This window comes from Azolla caroliniana, unplaced genomic scaffold (genome assembly GCF_043228905.1).
Source record: "Azolla caroliniana isolate FFs.n. ecotype wild unplaced genomic scaffold, voAzoCaro1.0.p SCAF_22, whole genome shotgun sequence".
Classification (NCBI taxonomy): domain Eukaryota; kingdom Viridiplantae; phylum Streptophyta; class Polypodiopsida; order Salviniales; family Salviniaceae; genus Azolla; species Azolla caroliniana.
This window is the reverse complement of record NW_028230457.1, coordinates 11,455,540-11,475,808: the sequence shown is the minus strand read 5'-3', so window position 1 is coordinate 11,475,808 and position 20,269 is coordinate 11,455,540. Positions and strand designations below refer to the sequence as shown.

The following is a 20,269-nucleotide window of genomic DNA, read 5'->3' as shown; positions in this document are numbered from 1 at the left end:
ATTATCGAGGTATCACAGTCTTGGGAAAAATCATCTTTGAACATGCAATGATTTTGTTGAGAAATGTCTAATATGATTTGTTCGAAGGTTGATGAGGTGGCCGAGTTGGGCTAAGGCGTTAGATAAGTGTTCTAGTTCGAAAGGGCACTCTCATTATCGAGTTATCACAGTCTAGGCTCAAATCATCCATGAACATGCAAAGATTTTGTTCCGAAATGCTTAATATCAAATACTTGGGGGTTGATGAGGTGGCTGAGTTGGTCTAAAGAGATATTTTAAGGTTCTTGTCTTGAAAGGCGTGGGTTCAAATACATATCTCATCATCAAGGCATCATAGTCTAGGGTGAAATAATCCATAAACATGCAAATATTTTGTGGAGAAATCTCTAATATCATTGCAATGAGGGTTGATGAGGTGGCCGAGTTGGTCTAAGGCGCTAGATTAAGGTTCTAGTCCGAAAGGGCATGGGTTCAAATCCCACTCTCATCATCGAGGCATCACAATTTAGCATAAAATCCTCCACGAACATGCAAAGATTTCATTGAGAAATAGTCAATATGACTTGAGGGTTGATGAGGTGGCCGAGTTGGTCTAAGGTGCTAGATTAAGGTTCTAGTCCGAAAGGGTGAGGGTTCAAATTCCACTATCATCATCGAGGTATCAAAGTATAGGGTAAAATCATCCATGAACATTAAAAGATTTTGTTGAGAATTGCCTATTATCATTCACACAAGGGTTGATGAGATGGCAGAGTTGGTCTAAGGCGCTAGATTAAGGTTCTAGTCCGAAAGGCCATGGGTTTAAATCCCACTGTTATGACCGAGGGCTCACAGTCTAGGGTAAAATCATTTGCTAAAATCATCCATGAACATGCAAAGATTTCGTTCAGAAATCTCCAAAAATACGACTTGAGGGTTGATGAGGTGGCCGAGTTGGTCTAAGGCGCTAGATTAAGGTTCTAGTCCGAAAGGGCGTGGGTTCAAATCCCACTCTCATCATCGAGGCATCAAAGTCTAGGGTAAAGTCATCCATGAACATTAAAAGATTTTGTTGAGAAAAAACTATTATCATTCACACAAGGGTTAATGAGATGGCAGAGTTGGTCTAAGGCGCTCGAGTAAGGTTCTAGTCCAAAAGGGCGTGGGTTCAAATCCCACTATCATCATCGAAGGCTCGCAGTCTAGGGTAAAATCATTTGCTAAAATCATGCACGAACATGCAAAGATTTCGTTGAGAAATATCCAAAAATACAACTCGAGGGTTGATGAGGTGGCCGAGTTGGTCTAAGGCGCTAGATTAAGGTTCTAGTCCGAAAGGGCGTGGGTTCAAATCCCACTCTCATCATCGAGGCATCAAAGTCTAGGGTAAAGTCATCCATGAACATTAAAAGATTTTTTTGAGAAATGCCTATTATCATTCACACAAGGGTTGATGAGATGGCAGAGTTGGTCTAAGGCGCTAGATTAAGGTGCTAGTCCGAAAGGGCGTGGGTTTAAATCCCACAGTCATCATTGAGGGCTCGCAGTCTAGGGTAAAATCAACTGCTAAAATCATCCACGAACATGCAAAGATTTCGATGAGAAATATCCAAAAATACGGCTTGAGGGTTGATGAGGTGGCCGAGTTGGTCTAAAGCGCTAGATTAAGGTTGTAGTCCGAAAAGGCGTGGGTTCAAATCCCACTCTCATCATCGAGGCATCACAGTTTAGCATAAAATCATCCACGAACATGCAAAGATTTCATTGAGACATATCAAATTTAACTTGAGGGTTGATGAGGTGGCCGAGTTGGTCTAAGGCGCTAGATTAAGGTTCTAGTCCGAAAGGGCGTGGGTTCAAATCCCACTCTCATCATCGAGATATAAAAGTATAGGGTAAAATCATCCATGAACATTAAAAGATTTTGTTGAGAATTGTCTATTATCATTCACACAAGGGTTGATGAGGTGGTCGAGTTGTTCTTAGTCGGTAGATTAAGGTTCTAGTCTGAAAGGGCGTGTGTTTAAATCCCACTGTCATCATCTAGGGCTCGCAGTCTAGGGTAAAATCCTTTAATAAAATCATGCACGAACATGCAAAGATTTCGTTGAGAAATATCAATTATGGCTGGAGGGTTGATGAGGTGGCCTTGTTGGTCTAAGGCGCTATATTAAGGTTCTAGTCCGAAAGGACGTGGGTTCTAATCCCACTCTCATCATCGAGATATAAAAGTATAGGGTAAAATCATCCATGAACATTAAAAGATTTTGTTGAGAATTGCCTATTATCATTCAAACAAGGGTTGATGAGGTGGTCGAGTTGTTCTTAGTCGGTAGATTAAGGTTCTAGTCTGAAAGGGCGTGTGTTTAAATCCCACTGTCATCATCGAGGGCTCGCAGTCTAGGGTAAAATCATCTGCTAAAATCATCAACGAACATGCAAAGATTTCGATGAGAAATATCTAAAAATACGACTTGAGGGTTGATTAGGTGGCTGAGTTTATCTAAGGCGCTAGATTAAGGTTCTAGTACGAAAGGGCGTGGGTTGAAATCCCACTCTCATCATTGAGATATAAAGGTATAGGGTAAAATCATCCATGAACATTAAAAGATTTTGTTGAGAATTGCCTATTATCATTCACACAAGGGTTGATGAGATGGCAGAGTTGTTCTAAGGCGCTAGATTAAGGTTCTAGTCTAAATGGTCTAAGGTGCTAGATTAAGGTTCTAGTCTGTAACGACGTGGGTTTAAATACCACTGTCATCATCGAGGGCTCACAGTCTAGGGTATCTGCTAAAATCATCCACAAACATGCAAAGATTTCGTTGAGAAATATCCAAAAATATGACTTGAGGGTTGATGAGGTAGCCGAGTTGGTCATAATCGCTAGATTATGGTTGTAGTCCGAAGGGCGTGGGTTCAAATCCCACTCTCATCATCGAGGCATCACAATTTAGCATAAAATCATCCAGGAACATGCAAAGATTTTATTGAGACATATCAAATTTAACTTGAGGGTTGATGAGGTGGCCGAGTTGGTCTAAGGCGCTAGATTAAGATTCTAGTCTAAAAGGGCGTGGGTTCAAATCCCACTCTCATCATCGAGGAATCACAATTTAGAATAAAATCATCCACGAACATGCAAAGATTTCGTTGAGAAATATCAATTATGGCTTGAGGGTTGATGAGGTGGCCGAGTTGGTCTATGACGCTATATTAAGGTTCTAGTCCGAAAGGGCGTGGGTTCTAATCCCACTCTCATCATCGAGGTATAAAACTATAGGATAAAATCATCCATGAACATTAAAAGATTTTGTTGAGAATTCCCTATTATCATTCACAGAAGGGTTGATGAGGTGGCCGAGTTGTTCTAAGTCGCTAGATTAAGGTTCGAGTCTGAAAGGGCGTGTGTTTAAATCCCAGTGTCATCCTCGAGGGCTCGCAGTCTAGGGTAAAATCCTTGAATAAAATCATCCACGAACATGCAAAGATTTCGATGAGAAATATCTTAAAATACGACTTGAGGGTTGATGAGGTGGCCGAGTTTCTCTAAGGCGCTAGATTAAGGTTCTAGTCCGAAAGAGCGTGGGTTTTAATCCCACTCTCATCATCGAGGCATCAAAGTTTAGCATAAAATCATCCACGAACATGCAAAGATTTCATTGAGAAATATCCAATATAACCTGAGGTTTGATGAGGTGGCCGAGTTGGTCTAAGGCGCTAGATTAAGGTTCTAGTCCGATAGGGCGTGGGTTCAAATCCCACTCTCATCATCGAGGTATCAAAGCATAGGGTAAAATCATCCATGAACATTAAAAGATTTTGTTGAGAATTGCCTATTATCATTCACACAAGGGTTGATGAGATGGCAGAGTTGGTCTAAGACGCTAGATTAAGGTTCTAGTCTGAATGGTCTAAGGCGCTAGATTAAGGTTCTAGTCTGAAACGACGTGCGTTTAAATACCACTGTCATCATCGAGGGCTCATAGCGCTAGATTAAGGTTCTAGTCTGAATGGTCTAAGGCGCTAGATTAAGGTTCTAGTCTGAAACGACGTGGGTTTAAATACCACTGTCATCATCGAGGGCTCACAGTCTAGGGTAAAATCCTCTGCTAAAATCATCCACGAACATGCAAAGACTTCATTGAGAAATATCCCAAAATACAACTTGAGGGTTGATGAGGTGGCCGAGTTGGTCTAAGGCGCTAGATTAAGGTTCTAGTCCGGAAGGGCGTGGGTTCAAATCCCACTCTCATCATCGAGGCATCAAAGTCTAGGGTAAAGTAATCCATGAACATTAAAAGATTTTTTTGAAAAATGCCTATTATCATTCACACAAGGGTTGATGAGGTGGTCGAGTTGGTCTAAGGCGCTAGATTAAGGTTCTAGTCTGAAAGGGCGTGGGTTTAAATCCCACTGTCATCATTGAGGGCTCGCAGTTTGGGGTAAAGTAATCCATGAACATTAAAAGATTTTTTTGAGAAATGCCTATTATCATTCACACAAGGGTTGATGAGGTGGTCAAGTTGGTCTAAGGCGCTAGATTAAGGTTCTAGTCTGAAAGGTCGTGGGTTTAAATCCCACTATCATCATTGAGGGCTCGCAGTCTAGGGTAAAATCATCTGCTAAAATCATCCACGAACATGCAAAGATTTCGATGAGAAATATCCAAAAATATGACTTGAGGGTTGATGAGGTGGCCGAGTTGGTCTAAAGCGCTAGATTAAGGTTGTAGTCCGAAGGGCGTGGGTTCAAATCCCACTCTTATCATCGAGGCATCACAGTTTAGCATAAAATCATCCACGAACATGCAAAGATTTCTTTGAGACATATCAAATTTGACTTGAGGGTTGATGAGGTGGCCGAGTTGGTCTAAGGCGCTAGATTAAGGTTCTAGTCCGAAAGGGCGTGGGTTCAAATCCCACTCTCATCATCGAGGAATCACAGTTTAGCATAAAATCATCCACGAACATGCAAAGACTTCGTTGAGAAATATCAATTATGGCTTTAGGGTTGATGAGGTGGCCTAGTTGGACTAAGGCGCTATATTAATGTTCTAGTCCGAAAGGGCGTGGGTTCTAATCCCACTCTCATCATCGAGGAATCACAGTTTAGCATAAAATCATCCACGAACATGCAAAGATTTCGTTGAGAAATATCAATTATGGCTTTAGGGTTGATGAGGTGGCCTAGTTGGACTAAGGCGCTATATTAATGTTCTAGTCCGAAAGGGCGTGGGTTCTAATCCCACTCTCATCATTGAGGTATAAAAGTATAGGGTAAAATCATCCATGAACATTAAAAGATTTTGTTGAGAATTGCCTATTATCATTCACACAAGGGTTGATGAGGTGGCTGAGTTGTTCTAAGGCGCTAGATTAAGGTTCTAGTCTGAAAGGGCGTGGGTTTAAATCCATCTGTCATCATCGAGGGCTCATGTCTAGGTTAAAATCCTTTAATAAAATTAGCCACGAACATGCAAAGATTTCGACGAGAAATATCCAAAATTACGACTTGAGGGTTGATGAGGTGGCCGAGTTTCTCTAAGGCGCTAGAATAAGGTTCTAGTCCGAAAGGGCGTGGGTTGAAATCCCAATCTCATCGTCGAGGCATCAAAGTTTAGTATAAAATCATTCACGAACATGTAAAGATTTCATTGAGAAATATCCAATATAACTTGAGGGTTGATGAGGTGGCCGAGTTGGTCTAAGGCCCTAGATTAAGGTTCTAGTCCGAAAGGGCGTGGGTTCAAATCCCACTCTCATCATCGAGGTATCAAAGTATAGGGTAAAATTATCCATGAACATTAAAAGATTTTGTTGAGAAATGCCTATTATCATTGACATAAGGGTTGATGAGATTGGCAGAGTTTGTTTAAGGCGCTAGATTAAGGTTCTAGTTTGAAAGGGCGTGGGTTTAAAATCCCACTGTCATCATCGAGGGCTCACAGTCTAGGGTAAAATCATCTACTAAAATCATCCATGAACATGCAAAGATTTCGTTGAGAAATATCCAAAAGTACGACTTGAGGGTTGATGAGGTGGCCGAGTTGGTCTAATGCGCTAGATTAAGGTTCTAGTCCAAAAGGGTGTGGGTTCAAATCCCACTCTCATCATCGAGGCATCACAGTGTAGGGTAAAATCAACGATGAACATGTAAAGATTTTGTTGTGAAATGTCTAATATCATTCACTTGAGGGTTGATGAGGTGGCCGAGTTGGTCTAAGGCGCTAGATTAAGGTTCTAGTCCGAAAGGGCGTGGGTTCAAATCCCACTCTCATCATCAAGGCATCAAGGTCTAGGGTAAAGTCATCTATGAACATTAAGAGATTTTTTTGAGAAATTCCTATTATCAATCACACAAGGGTTGATGAGGTGGCCGAGTTGGTGTAAGGCGCTAGATTAAGGTTCTAGTCCGAAAGGCCGTGGGTTTAAATCCCACTGTCATCATCGAGGGGTCACAGTCTAGGGTAAAATCATCTGCTAAAATCATCCACGAACAGGCAAAGATTTCATTGAGAAATATCGAGAAATACAACTTGAGGGTTGATGAGGTGGCCGGGTTGGACTAAGGCGCTAGATTAAGGTTCTCGTCCGCAAGGGCGTAGGTTCAATTCCCATTCTCATGAACAAGGGATCACACTCTACAGTAAAAACATCCATGAAATGAAATAATATCATTTAAATGAGGGTTGATGAGGTGGTCGAGTTGGTCTAAGTTCTTAGATTAAGGTTCTAGTCGGAAAGGGAGTGGCTTCAAATCTCCCCGTCATTATGGAGGTATCACAATCTAGGGTAAAATCATCGATGATCATGCAAAGATTTTGTTGATAAACTCCTAATGTCATTCATTTGAGGGTTGATGAGGTGGCCGAGTTGGTCTAAGGCGATATTTTAAGGTTCTTGTCCGGAAAGGCATGGGTTCAAATCCCTCTCTCATCATCGAGGCATCACAGTCTAGGGTAAAATCATCCATAACATGCATATATTTTGTGGAGAAATCTCTAATATCATTGCAATGAGGGTTGATGAGGTGGAAAAGTTGGTCTAAGGTGCTAGATTAAGGTTCTAGTCCGAAAGGGCATGGCTTCAAATCTCGCTCTAATCATCGAGGCATCATAGTCTACGATAAAATCATCCATGAACATGCAAAGATTTTGTTGAGAAACGACTAATATCATTCACATGAGGGTTGATGAGGTGGTCGAGTTGGTCTAAGGCCCTAGATTAAGGTTCTAGTTGTTGTCCATAAGCCAGAAATATAAGTACATTATGTAAACTCGTCGTTAGGTAGAAGAGTAGGTGAGGAAATAGATAGCTGTGTTTTAGCCCTCACAATCAGCCGATGGCTTGACTCTGTATCAAAAGGAAAACTATATAACCCGAGTTATGCATAACTCGAGGGGGGAATATCTAGATCATTCTTAGCGAGAGTAATATCCTAGCAGCAAGCTCTGTACGAACTGTTTCCAGTTGAGAGACGAGTACTGTAATCACTGTGAGCTTTATCATTTAATATAAGTTTCGTTTTTCTAATCTTCTATATGTGTATTCTCCCCGTACTCGTAAATCGAGCTTCGTTTATGCCTAATGGGTTGTAGCTCATGTACGCTCCTCGTTCTCCTTTCTTTTCCCCTGTGTAGAAGAGGCTTCCACGTAACACGATCCCTTGACACCGATAGTCTGTGGGCTCATCGAAGGTGTTTCCCTAGAAACGGTTAACACAATTTGGCATGCCCGGTTACAGCTGTAAGATCACAACGAACTACGTTGGAAGTAAACCCCAGCCGCCATTACGGCGCCCAATCGCATCACGCGGACTCGGCCACCTGCCCGACACCCTGAGCCACTCGAAGGAACTTCCGACTCGGTGGTCACTGATCAATCATTCCAGGAACTATCGGAGGCTCACCGGTTGCAATCGTCGCCACCCGATACCCAGTCGCGAGTTGATTCCGCACCAACCTCCCCGTCGAGCCCTCCAAAGGTCACCCAACCTGACCCTAACCCTTTTTCAGCTTTACCCGAGAACCCGAATTTCGATACCATGCCTTACCCCTACCCACGATATACCGATGGCCCCGACGCGGAATCACACACCTAGGCGTTCGTGTCCACATGGCAGGCCAACCACTCGACACAACGGTTATCGGCTACCGAAATCGAGGCCTCCAAAATCGCGGAATTTGCTTTATCCCTTGATGGCCCGACTGCCTGATGGTAATCCCACCTCGACATGGGGGAGGTCACAATGTTCCATGACATCCGAACAAAATTCCTAGAATTATTTCACCGCCAAGTTCCGAAGCGGGAACTACTCCAACAATTCTTTTCCATGAGCCAAGAACCTCACGAGACGGTCACCCAGTTCACGATCCGGTTTCAGGATCTCTACCGACAACTGGCCGACGATATCTCTGCTCATCACATTCCGGATACCTTCTTGTCCAGCCTACGGGAGCCTCTATAGACGACTCTCACACTTACGAATTTCTCCAACCATATTATCGAGCAAGTCATCGCACGTGTCCTCGCCATCGATCAGACATAGCATAACACGGTTTTCTCCATGGGCTCTTTGCAAAGCTCCCTTCCTCAGGAGGACAATCCTTTCCAACAAGCCCTCCAATGCACGGCTTGCTCAGCCTCAGGCCATCTTGCTCTTGAGTGCCCTCACCAGCCACACTACCCAATATGTCAGTCCCGAGCTCCACGATCAAACATTGTGAGTACAACATGCTCAAACGCACAATGACGGCTCCGGTTCGCCAGATCGAGTTGCGCAATACATACTCCCAGTAGGATGAACGTCAATCATACCAACATCGGGCAAACAAGCAACCACGATCCCCGGATCTCCAGCGCCGCGATGACGACTACCGTCACCACGACGACTGGTACCGCCACGACAATCGCAGGAGATCAAATGACCGTGACCAGTACCACGACGACCAATATAGAGTGAATGATGAGTACGATCGGTATGACAACGACCAGGAGGACCGGTACGATCAACGGTATTCACGAAACGATTGATGACACTCTTATAGAGGTCCAAGGAACAATCGATGTCAAAACGACAATCGTCATCGGGACCCCCCTCCAAACACCGCACACACCGCACACCGCTGTCGTGAAGAAAACCGTCCACAAGCGGAATCGGTGCACAGGAGCGTAGGAACCGGCTCTTCTCGAATGAAGCCCTTAGAAGATCCTAGGCGGGTAGATTTAGTGGGTAGGAAGTAAAGGGGAAAACGGCTCCTTCCTTGCCTATAAAAAGGAGGGAGACGAGATCGCGGGGAGTCGAGGACGAAGTGCCGTCGGTTTGTGTTTGAAGGCTTCTCTCTCTCTCTGGTTCGCAAGCTCCATAGCTTCCTCTTGTGTAGGTTTCGGGAGGCTCACGCTGCTCTGAGGAATGCCCGAGTGCTTCCGGCGGCACCTCCAACCTACTCCTTCCTTTCTGTGTGTTTACGAACAGGTATCGACATCTGTTCGCCGGCCTGTTCGGTTGTAACCGACTTCGTGTTTTTGTTGCCTCCGTGTTCTTGTTGTTGTCTTTGTTAATACATACATACATTCGTGTCTCTCTGTGTCGGTGTCCCACTCGCGTCTTTGTGTCGAAGGGCCGTGTCCCTGTGAATCTACGCTCGCACGTAGTGGGTTTCTTCTCCTTTCTCTCTTGCTCTTCGGTACAGGACCCCCGAGGTCCCGCCTCATTCCACGCATCCGCGAGGAATACCTCGACATCTTTGGTGAACCCGACGTGAAGGAGGCGGCAGAAGAGCAGAAGATGAAGGGGTCGGATCTTGCAGAGGCCATGGCTTCGGCCGTGGATCGGATATTGAGTGCACGTGAGGGCACCGGCGCCCTCGACAGAGCCATTGAGGCGGTTGTCGGTACGATCGGCCGGTTCAGCGGAAAGGATGCCACGAAGTATTTGGCGTCCTACGGGGCAGAAATGCTGATGCGGGACATTCCGGAAGAGAGGCGTCTTGCCGGGTTTCCTCGAGTGGCGATGCCGAGCATCCATGCGGAGGTTCTCGAGGTGCGGGCGGAGAGCCGTACTTGGGAGGAGTTCGAAGGCCGACTCCTAGAAAAATACGGGTTGGACGACGCGCTCCGGCTTTCGAAACGGGACTTCATGGAATGGGTGGAGTCCCCCGGCAAGGGAAGAAACGCGTCGGCACTCCTCCGGGAGTTCGAAGAACGCTTTGCGCGCCTTTCGGCGCTTGACCGAACCGTTCTGGATACGAGCCGGGTCCTATTGTTCGTCAAGTCGGTGGACGAGCGGGACAGAGATCAAGTCGGCTCCTTGCTGGAAACCGAAGACGGGCTGACAACCGACTAGGCTGCGGTTAAGAGAGTCTGTGGCCGTTTCGACAAACGGCGAGAATGGGCTGACAACGGAGCGGCCGGCGCGGTCTCTGTCACAGCAAGGAGGCTTGAACTGGCACCGCAAGTGCGAAGGGAAGAAACCCGGGAAAGGCTCGAAACCGGTCCGGCTTCGGTCGGCGTTGTCAATGGCTCGTCCGGAGGAGCAGCGCTAGAGGAGTTGACGCGGGCGATAAAGGATCTCCAGATCGCCCAGACTCGAAGGGAAGGCGGTGAATCGGCTCGTGACCGACGGCCGGCAGCGGGGAACAAGTGCATGTGGTGCGACGAGGTCGGCCACATTCGGAAGGACTGCGGCGATTTCGTAGAGGCGTTAAGGAACAGGGTGGTGTACCTGTGGGAAGGCCGGGTGCACGCCGGCGACACTAGGAGGGCCCTGAACCGAAACGACGGGCGAGGAGGTATGAAGAGACTGATGGAAGAGGCAGCGGCCCGGCACGTGGAGGCCATCCACTACTCATCGTCGGCCAGTATTCGGGTCGGGGGCAGCGAGGCCCGAAAGGAGAGCAAAGACGGTTTCTGGTCGGCAATGTTGGAAGGCCTCGCTGGCGCACGACTGAGGAAAGATGAAACGGACCACGCTGAGAGACGGGTCCGGGAAATAACCGGGTGGAGCGATCCGATCGAGGAGAAGATGGGCTTCGTAGAAGCCGCCTGCCGGAACTACGAGGCCCTGGTAGAAGACAAACAAGTGGGGAAAGCCGGAGCGGCCGGGCCCTCAGAACGGTACGAGACCCGATTCGGGCAACGACGGAACGATGCCGGCGGGTCCAGCTCGTAAGATAACCCCAGGAAGGGCGGATACCGATTGGGGACGGAGATAGAAAGGACTACGGACCTACGAAAGGTCCTAGAAGAACGGATCCTCGACAACAAAGTGGAGCTGTCATTGCGAGAGGTGTTGGACAATGGTTCGGCCTATGCGAGGGTCAAAAGCCAGGACGAGCGCCATTCGGTCCTATTTCTGACGGTGCAACCGAACCACGAGCGAAACCGTGAATCCCTCGGTGGTGAGAACTGGGAGGATTTTTAGAGAGGGCTGCCAAGGCGTGGGGCCGAGACAGTCCGGACACTCGGGACGACTGTACGATAGGTAGGGGATTTTGCTTCTCCGACAATGGAGGGTGTATGATAGTCGGCATCGTCGGCCGAGAAAAGACAAGGGCGGAAGTGCGACTTCGAGCGTGCGGAGTTCTCGGCCCGGACGGAAATCAGCGGAGCCGTGGAGGTGGTCTCCTTCGACGACACCTTGGGAATGCTGAGGAAGGTAGCCGGAGAAGACCTTAACGAAGACCGGACGATACCGGTATGTTCCGAAGAGATGTACGAAGTCATTGCGAACTTCAGTCGGGGGCTCGGGTTGGATCGGACGGCCCGAGTTAGCACGAGGTACAAGACTGTGGACCGGAAGGTAAGGCCATTCGCGGCACCCTTGCCGGAGGGCAGCGAGTCCCGGATCAGAGGGGTGGCGTCGGACCCCAGTTTACGAGATCCGGCCTGCATAGGACACACCTTCACCGACGGAACGCTCCGGGAGCTCAAAATCGGTGGGGGCGGGTTCCTACTGCCGACGGAGGAAGACCGGTTTCGGAGAATGCTCGGAAGGCACGGGAAAACCTTCGCATTCTCACCGAAAGAGATCGGGTGCGTAGACTCGACGATCGTGGAGCCGATGGTGATATTCACGGTACCGCATGTACCGTGGAATCTCAAGCCGATTCCAGTACTGAGAGCTCACATCCCGAAGTTGATGGAGCTATTGAGGCAGAAAGTCGATATGGGTATTCTCGAACCGTCGAGCGCGCCATACTCGAACCGATGGTTTACCGTACCGAATAAAAACGGAACATTGCGCTTCATTCAGGACCTGCAGCCGGTCAACAGAGTGACCATCCGGAACGCAGGAATCAGACCGACCATAGATGAATTCGCAGAGGCCTTCGCCGGAAGGTCGATTTACTCGGTCGGTGATCTGTACTCGGGGTACGACCAGTTCCAGCTAGCCGTGGAGAGCAGAGACGCGAACCCCCCTCGGCCTAGTGCGAATGTGTACCCTGCCACAAGGAGGGACCAACTCGGTAGCCCACATGCTGAATGCAATGAACAAGGTAGTGAGGGATTGCATCCCGGACATCACCATGCCGTTTCTAGATGAAATGCCGATCAAGGGGTGCCCAGTGGAGGAGAAGGACGAGACAGTCGGGCCGGACGGATGCCGGCGATTCGTGGCGACACACATCAACGACTGCGAGAAGGTGCTACAAAGGCTAGAGGATGCGAGGCTCACCTTCTCCGGGGAGAAATCGGCCTTCGGGCAATCGGAAATCCTGGTGGTCGGACACCTATGTGAACCTTATGGCCGGAAGCCGTCTCCGGCAAAGGTAGAAGCCATCTCCGCAATGAAGACCGATTGTAGCTCGGTTACGGAAGTTCGGAGGTTCCTGGGGGCATGCGCGTTCTACCACATATGGATCCCGCATTACGCCCACGTTGCGGAGCCACTATACGGGTTGCTGAAGAAGGGGCAAAGATTCGAGTGGCGAGACGAGCACACGGAATCGGTCCAGAAGTTGAAGGAAGCTCTTGCGGCAGCACCGGCGCTCCGGAAGGCTGTCTACGAGAAGGGTACACCGGTATACATAACGGTGGATACGAGCCTGACCGGGATCGGATGGGTCGTCAACCAAGAAGACGAGGACGGCATTCAGTTCCCGATCCGATTCGGCGCGAAGGTCCTCAGTGAGCGACAGCGAGGGTACGCCCAGGTTAAACGCGAACTCTAGGGTATCGAACTCTAGGGCATGGTTAAACGCGAACGCAAAGACTTCGTTGAGAAATATCAATTATGGCTTTAGGGTTGATGAGGTGGCCTAGTTGGACTAAGGCGCTATATTAATGTTCTAGTCCGAAAGGGCGTGGGTTCTAATCCCACTCTCATCATCGAGGAATCACAGTTTAGCATAAAATCATCCACGAACATGCAAAGATTTCGTTGAGAAATATCAATTATGGCTTTAGGGTTGATGAGGTGGCCTAGTTGGACTAAGGCGCTATATTAATGTTCTAGTCCGAAAGGGCGTGGGTTCTAATCCCACTCTCATCATTGAGGTATAAAAGTATAGGGTAAAATCATCCATGAACATTAAAAGATTTTGTTGAGAATTGCCTATTATCATTCACACAAGGGTTGATGAGGTGGCTGAGTTGTTCTAAGGCGCTAGATTAAGGTTCTAGTCTGAAAGGGCGTGGGTTTAAATCCATCTGTCATCATCGAGGGCTCATGTCTAGGTTAAAATCCTTTAATAAAATTAGCCACGAACATGCAAAGATTTCGACGAGAAATATCCAAAATTACGACTTGAGGGTTGATGAGGTGGCCGAGTTTCTCTAAGGCGCTAGAATAAGGTTCTAGTCCGAAAGGGCGTGGGTTGAAATCCCAATCTCATCGTCGAGGCATCAAAGTTTAGTATAAAATCATTCACGAACATGTAAAGATTTCATTGAGAAATATCCAATATAACTTGAGGGTTGATGAGGTGGCCGAGTTGGTCTAAGGCCCTAGATTAAGGTTCTAGTCCGAAAGGGCGTGGGTTCAAATCCCACTCTCATCATCGAGGTATCAAAGTATAGGGTAAAATTATCCATGAACATTAAAAGATTTTGTTGAGAAATGCCTATTATCATTGACATAAGGGTTGATGAGATTGGCAGAGTTTGTTTAAGGCGCTAGATTAAGGTTCTAGTTTGAAAGGGCGTGGGTTTAAAATCCCACTGTCATCATCGAGGGCTCACAGTCTAGGGTAAAATCATCTACTAAAATCATCCATGAACATGCAAAGATTTCGTTGAGAAATATCCCAAAGTACGACTTGAGGGTTGATGAGGTGGCCGAGTTGGTCTAATGCGCTAGATTAAGGTTCTAGTCCAAAAGGGTGTGGGTTCAAATCCCACTCTCATCATCGAGGCATCACAGTGTAGGGTAAAATCAACGATGAACATGTAAAGATTTTGTTGTGAAATGTCTAATATCATTCACTTGAGGGTTGATGAGGTGGCCGAGTTGGTCTAAGGCGCTAGATTAAGGTTCTAGTCCGAAAGGGCGTGGGTTCAAATCCCACTCTCATCATCAAGGCATCAAGGTCTAGGGTAAAGTCATCTATGAACATTAAGAGATTTTTTTGAGAAATTCCTATTATCAATCACACAAGGGTTGATGAGGTGGCCGAGTTGGTGTAAGGCGCTAGATTAAGGTTCTAGTCCGAAAGGCCGTGGGTTTAAATCCCACTGTCATCATCGAGGGGTCACAGTCTAGGGTAAAATCATCTGCTAAAATCATCCACGAACAGGCAAAGATTTCATTGAGAAATATCGAGAAATACAACTTGAGGGTTGATGAGGTGGCCGGGTTGGACTAAGGCGCTAGATTAAGGTTCTCGTCCGCAAGGGCGTAGGTTCAATTCCCATTCTCATGAACAAGGGATCACACTCTACAGTAAAAACATCCATGAAATGAAATAATATCATTTAAATGAGGGTTGATGAGGTGGTCGAGTTGGTCTAAGTTCTTAGATTAAGGTTCTAGTCGGAAAGGGAGTGGCTTCAAATCTCCCCGTCATTATGGAGGTATCACAATCTAGGGTAAAATCATCGATGATCATGCAAAGATTTTGTTGATAAACTCCTAATGTCATTCATTTGAGGGTTGATGAGGTGGCCGAGTTGGTCTAAGGCGATATTTTAAGGTTCTTGTCCGGAAAGGCATGGGTTCAAATCCCTCTCTCATCATCGAGGCATCACAGTCTAGGGTAAAATCATCCATAACATGCATATATTTTGTGGAGAAATCTCTAATATCATTGCAATGAGGGTTGATGAGGTGGAAAAGTTGGTCTAAGGTGCTAGATTAAGGTTCTAGTCCGAAAGGGCATGGCTTCAAATCTCGCTCTAATCATCGAGGCATCATAGTCTACGATAAAATCATCCATGAACATGCAAAGATTTTGTTGAGAAACGACTAATATCATTCACATGAGGGTTGATGAGGTGGTCGAGTTGGTCTAAGGCCCTAGATTAAGGTTCTAGTTGTTGTCCATAAGCCAGAAATATAAGTACATTATGTAAACTCGTCGTTAGGTAGAAGAGTAGGTGAGGAAATAGATAGCTGTGTTTTAGCCCTCACAATCAGCCGATGGCTTGACTCTGTATCAAAAGGAAAACTATATAACCCGAGTTATGCATAACTCGAGGGGGGAATATCTAGATCATTCTTAGCGAGAGTAATATCCTAGCAGCAAGCTCTGTACGAACTGTTTCCAGTTGAGAGACGAGTACTGTAATCACTGTGAGCTTTATCATTTAATATAAGTTTCGTTTTTCTAATCTTCTATATGTGTATTCTCCCCGTACTCGTAAATCGAGCTTCGTTTATGCCTAATGGGTTGTAGCTCATGTACGCTCCTCGTTCTCCTTTCTTTTCCCCTGTGTAGAAGAGGCTTCCACGTAACACGATCCCTTGACACCGATAGTCTGTGGGCTCATCGAAGGTGTTTCCCTAGAAACGGTTAACACAATTTGGCATGCCCGGTTACAGCTGTAAGATCACAACGAACTACGTTGGAAGTAAACCCCAGCCGCCATTACGGCGCCCAATCGCATCACGCGGACTCGGCCACCTGCCCGACACCCTGAGCCACTCGAAGGAACTTCCGACTCGGTGGTCACTGATCAATCATTCCAGGAACTATCGGAGGCTCACCGGTTGCAATCGTCGCCACCCGATACCCAGTCGCGAGTTGATTCCGCACCAACCTCCCCGTCGAGCCCTCCAAAGGTCACCCAACCTGACCCTAACCCTTTTTCAGCTTTACCCGAGAACCCGAATTTCGATACCATGCCTTACCCCTACCCACGATATACCGATGGCCCCGACGCGGAATCACACACCTAGGCGTTCGTGTCCACATGGCAGGCCAACCACTCGACACAACGGTTATCGGCTACCGAAATCGAGGCCTCCAAAATCGCGGAATTTGCTTTATCCCTTGATGGCCCGACTGCCTGATGGTAATCCCACCTCGACATGGGGGAGGTCACAATGTTCCATGACATCCGAACAAAATTCCTAGAATTATTTCACCGCCAAGTTCCGAAGCGGGAACTACTCCAACAATTCTTTTCCATGAGCCAAGAACCTCACGAGACGGTCACCCAGTTCACGATCCGGTTTCAGGATCTCTACCGACAACTGGCCGACGATATCTCTGCTCATCACATTCCGGATACCTTCTTGTCCAGCCTACGGGAGCCTCTATAGACGACTCTCACACTTACGAATTTCTCCAACCATATTATCGAGCAAGTCATCGCACGTGTCCTCGCCATCGATCAGACATAGCATAACACGGTTTTCTCCATGGGCTCTTTGCAAAGCTCCCTTCCTCAGGAGGACAATCCTTTCCAACAAGCCCTCCAATGCACGGCTTGCTCAGCCTCAGGCCATCTTGCTCTTGAGTGCCCTCACCAGCCACACTACCCAATATGTCAGTCCCGAGCTCCACGATCAAACATTGTGAGTACAACATGCTCAAACGCACAATGACGGCTCCGGTTCGCCAGATCGAGTTGCGCAATACATACTCCCAGTAGGATGAACGTCAATCATACCAACATCGGGCAAACAAGCAACCACGATCCCCGGATCTCCAGCGCCGCGATGACGACTACCGTCACCACGACGACTGGTACCGCCACGACAATCGCAGGAGATCAAATGACCGTGACCAGTACCACGACGACCAATATAGAGTGAATGATGAGTACGATCGGTATGACAACGACCAGGAGGACCGGTACGATCAACGGTATTCACGAAACGATTGATGACACTCTTATAGAGGTCCAAGGAACAATCGATGTCAAAACGACAATCGTCATCGGGACCCCCCTCCAAACACCGCACACACCGCACACCGCTGTCGTGAAGAAAACCGTCCACAAGCGGAATCGGTGCACAGGAGCGTAGGAACCGGCTCTTCTCGAATGAAGCCCTTAGAAGATCCTAGGCGGGTAGATTTAGTGGGTAGGAAGTAAAGGGGAAAACGGCTCCTTCCTTGCCTATAAAAAGGAGGGAGACGAGATCGCGGGGAGTCGAGGACGAAGTGCCGTCGGTTTGTGTTTGAAGGCTTCTCTCTCTCTCTGGTTCGCAAGCTCCATAGCTTCCTCTTGTGTAGGTTTCGGGAGGCTCACGCTGCTCTGAGGAATGCCCGAGTGCTTCCGGCGGCACCTCCAACCTACTCCTTCCTTTCTGTGTGTTTACGAACAGGTATCGACATCTGTTCGCCGGCCTGTTCGGTTGTAACCGACTTCGTGTTTTTGTTGCCTCCGTGTTCTTGTTGTTGTCTTTGTTAATACATACATACATTCGTGTCTCTCTGTGTCGGTGTCCCACTCGCGTCTTTGTGTCGAAGGGCCGTGTCCCTGTGAATCTACGCTCGCACGTAGTGGGTTTCTTCTCCTTTCTCTCTTGCTCTTCGGTACAGGACCCCCGAGGTCCCGCCTCATTCCACGCATCCGCGAGGAATACCTCGACATCTTTGGTGAACCCGACGTGAAGGAGGCGGCAGAAGAGCAGAAGATGAAGGGGTCGGATCTTGCAGAGGCCATGGCTTCGGCCGTGGATCGGATATTGAGTGCACGTGAGGGCACCGGCGCCCTCGACAGAGCCATTGAGGCGGTTGTCGGTACGATCGGCCGGTTCAGCGGAAAGGATGCCACGAAGTATTTGGCGTCCTACGGGGCAGAAATGCTGATGCGGGACATTCCGGAAGAGAGGCGTCTTGCCGGGTTTCCTCGAGTGGCGATGCCGAGCATCCATGCGGAGGTTCTCGAGGTGCGGGCGGAGAGCCGTACTTGGGAGGAGTTCGAAGGCCGACTCCTAGAAAAATACGGGTTGGACGACGCGCTCCGGCTTTCGAAACGGGACTTCATGGAATGGGTGGAGTCCCCCGGCAAGGGAAGAAACGCGTCGGCACTCCTCCGGGAGTTCGAAGAACGCTTTGCGCGCCTTTCGGCGCTTGACCGAACCGTTCTGGATACGAGCCGGGTCCTATTGTTCGTCAAGTCGGTGGACGAGCGGGACAGAGATCAAGTCGGCTCCTTGCTGGAAACCGAAGACGGGCTGACAACCGACTAGGCTGCGGTTAAGAGAGTCTGTGGCCGTTTCGACAAACGGCGAGAATGGGCTGACAACGGAGCGGCCGGCGCGGTCTCTGTCACAGCAAGGAGGCTTGAACTGGCACCGCAAGTGCGAAGGGAAGAAACCCGGGAAAGGCTCGAAACCAGTCCGGCTTCGGTCGGCGTTGTCAATGGCTCGTCCGGAGGAGCAGCGCTAGAGGAGTTGACGCGGGCGATAAAGGATCTCCAGATCGCCCAGACTCGAAGGGAAGGCGGCGAATCGGCTCGTGACCGACGGCCGGCAGCGGGGAACAAGTGCATGTGGTGCGACGAGGTCGGCCACATTCGGAAGGACTGCGGCGATTTCGTAGAGGCGTTAAGGAACAGGGTGGTGTACCTGTGGGAAGGCCGGGTGCACGCCGGCGACACTAGGAGGGCCCTGAACCGAAACGACGGGCGAGGAGGTATGAAGAGACTGATGGAAGAGGCAGCGGCCCGGCACGTGGAGGCCATCCACTACTCGTCGTCGGCCAGTATTCGGGTCGGGGGCAGCGAGGCCCGAAAGGAGAGCAAAGACGGTTTCTGGTCGGCAATGTTGGAAGGCCTCGCTGGCGCACGACTGAGGAAAGATGAAACGGACCACGCTGAGAGACGGGTCCGGGAAATAACCGGGTGGAGCGATCCGATCGAGGAGAAGATGGGCTTCGTAGAAGCCGCCTGCCGGAACTACGAGGCCCTGGTAGAAGACAAACAAGTGGGGAAAGCCGGAGCGGCCGGGCCCTCAGAACGGTACGAGACCCGATTCGGGCAACGACGGAACGATGCCGGCGGGTCCAGCTCGTAAGATAACCCCAGGAAGGGCGGATACCGATTGGGGACGGAGATAGAAAGGACTACGGACCTACGAAAGGTCCTAGAAGAACGGATCCTCGACAACAAAGTGGAGCTGTCATTGCGAGAGGTGTTGGACAATGGTTCGGCCTATGCGAGGGTCAAAAGCCAGGACGAGCGCCATTCGGTCCTATTTCTGACGGTGCAACCGAACCACGAGCGAAACCGTGAATCCCTCGGTGGTGAGAACTGGGAGGATTTTTAGAGAGGGCTGCCAAGGCGTGGGGCCGAGACAGTCCGGACACTCGGGACGACTGTACGATAGGTAGGGGATTTTGCTTCTCCGACAATGGAGGGTGTATGATAGTCGGCATCGTCGGCCGAGAAAAGACAAGGGCGGAAGTGCGACTTCGAGCGTGCGGAGTTCTCGGCCCGGACGGAAATCAGCGGAGCCGTGGAGGTGGTCTCCTTCGACGACACCTTGGGAATGCTGAGGAAGGTAGCCGGAGAAGACCTTAACGAAGACCGGACGATACCGGTATGTTCCGAAGAGATGTACGAAGTCATTGCGAACTTCAGTCGGGGGCTCGGGTTGGATCGGACGGCCCGAGTTAGCACGAGGTACAAGACTGTGGACCGGAAGGTAAGGCCATTCGCGGCACCCTTGCCGGAGGGCAGCGAGTCCCGGATCAGAGGGGTGGCGTCGGACCCCAGTTTACGAGATCCGGCCTGCATAGGACACACCTTCACCGACGGAACGCTCCGGGAGCTCAAAATCGGTGGGGGCGGGTTCCTACTGCCGACGGAGGAAGACCGGTTTCGGAGAATGCTCGGAAGGCACGGGAAAACCTTCGCATTCTCACCGAAAGAGATCGGGTGCGTAGACTCGACGATCG

The 20,269-nt window shown here is 48.9% G+C and overlaps 16 non-coding genes across 16 annotated transcripts; all 16 read left to right on the top strand.

The window, feature by feature from the left end:
- The first annotated feature begins 409 nt into the window (after positions 1-409).
- Positions 410-490, top strand: TRNAL-AAG (transfer RNA leucine (anticodon AAG)). Its single transcript has one exon. It is a non-coding gene; the product is annotated as a tRNA-Leu (tRNA).
- A 428-nt stretch (positions 491-918) lies between these two features.
- Positions 919-999, top strand: TRNAL-AAG (transfer RNA leucine (anticodon AAG)). Its single transcript has one exon. It is a non-coding gene; the product is annotated as a tRNA-Leu (tRNA).
- Positions 1,000-1,264: 265 nt separating this feature from the next.
- On the top strand, positions 1,265-1,345 carry TRNAL-AAG (transfer RNA leucine (anticodon AAG)). Its single transcript has one exon. It is a non-coding gene; the product is annotated as a tRNA-Leu (tRNA).
- A 428-nt stretch (positions 1,346-1,773) lies between these two features.
- Positions 1,774-1,854, top strand: TRNAL-AAG (transfer RNA leucine (anticodon AAG)). The gene has a single exon. It is a non-coding gene; the product is annotated as a tRNA-Leu (tRNA).
- Positions 1,855-2,999: 1,145 nt separating this feature from the next.
- On the top strand, positions 3,000-3,080 carry TRNAL-AAG (transfer RNA leucine (anticodon AAG)). Its single transcript has one exon. It is a non-coding gene; the product is annotated as a tRNA-Leu (tRNA).
- Positions 3,081-3,671: 591 nt separating this feature from the next.
- TRNAL-AAG (transfer RNA leucine (anticodon AAG)) lies at positions 3,672-3,752 on the top strand. The gene has a single exon. It is a non-coding gene; the product is annotated as a tRNA-Leu (tRNA).
- Positions 3,753-4,156: 404 nt separating this feature from the next.
- TRNAL-AAG (transfer RNA leucine (anticodon AAG)) lies at positions 4,157-4,237 on the top strand. Its single transcript has one exon. It is a non-coding gene; the product is annotated as a tRNA-Leu (tRNA).
- A 594-nt stretch (positions 4,238-4,831) lies between these two features.
- Positions 4,832-4,912, top strand: TRNAL-AAG (transfer RNA leucine (anticodon AAG)). Its single transcript has one exon. It is a non-coding gene; the product is annotated as a tRNA-Leu (tRNA).
- Positions 4,913-5,665: 753 nt separating this feature from the next.
- TRNAL-AAG (transfer RNA leucine (anticodon AAG)) lies at positions 5,666-5,746 on the top strand. The gene has a single exon. It is a non-coding gene; the product is annotated as a tRNA-Leu (tRNA).
- A 267-nt stretch (positions 5,747-6,013) lies between these two features.
- Positions 6,014-6,094, top strand: TRNAL-AAG (transfer RNA leucine (anticodon AAG)). Its single transcript has one exon. It is a non-coding gene; the product is annotated as a tRNA-Leu (tRNA).
- Positions 6,095-6,180: 86 nt separating this feature from the next.
- TRNAL-AAG (transfer RNA leucine (anticodon AAG)) lies at positions 6,181-6,261 on the top strand. The gene has a single exon. It is a non-coding gene; the product is annotated as a tRNA-Leu (tRNA).
- An 86-nt stretch (positions 6,262-6,347) lies between these two features.
- Positions 6,348-6,428, top strand: TRNAL-AAG (transfer RNA leucine (anticodon AAG)). Its single transcript has one exon. It is a non-coding gene; the product is annotated as a tRNA-Leu (tRNA).
- Positions 6,429-13,900: 7,472 nt separating this feature from the next.
- Positions 13,901-13,981, top strand: TRNAL-AAG (transfer RNA leucine (anticodon AAG)). Its single transcript has one exon. It is a non-coding gene; the product is annotated as a tRNA-Leu (tRNA).
- A 267-nt stretch (positions 13,982-14,248) lies between these two features.
- Positions 14,249-14,329, top strand: TRNAL-AAG (transfer RNA leucine (anticodon AAG)). Its single transcript has one exon. It is a non-coding gene; the product is annotated as a tRNA-Leu (tRNA).
- An 86-nt stretch (positions 14,330-14,415) lies between these two features.
- On the top strand, positions 14,416-14,496 carry TRNAL-AAG (transfer RNA leucine (anticodon AAG)). The gene has a single exon. It is a non-coding gene; the product is annotated as a tRNA-Leu (tRNA).
- Positions 14,497-14,582: 86 nt separating this feature from the next.
- On the top strand, positions 14,583-14,663 carry TRNAL-AAG (transfer RNA leucine (anticodon AAG)). The gene has a single exon. It is a non-coding gene; the product is annotated as a tRNA-Leu (tRNA).
- The last annotated feature ends 5,606 nt before the right edge of the window (positions 14,664-20,269 follow it).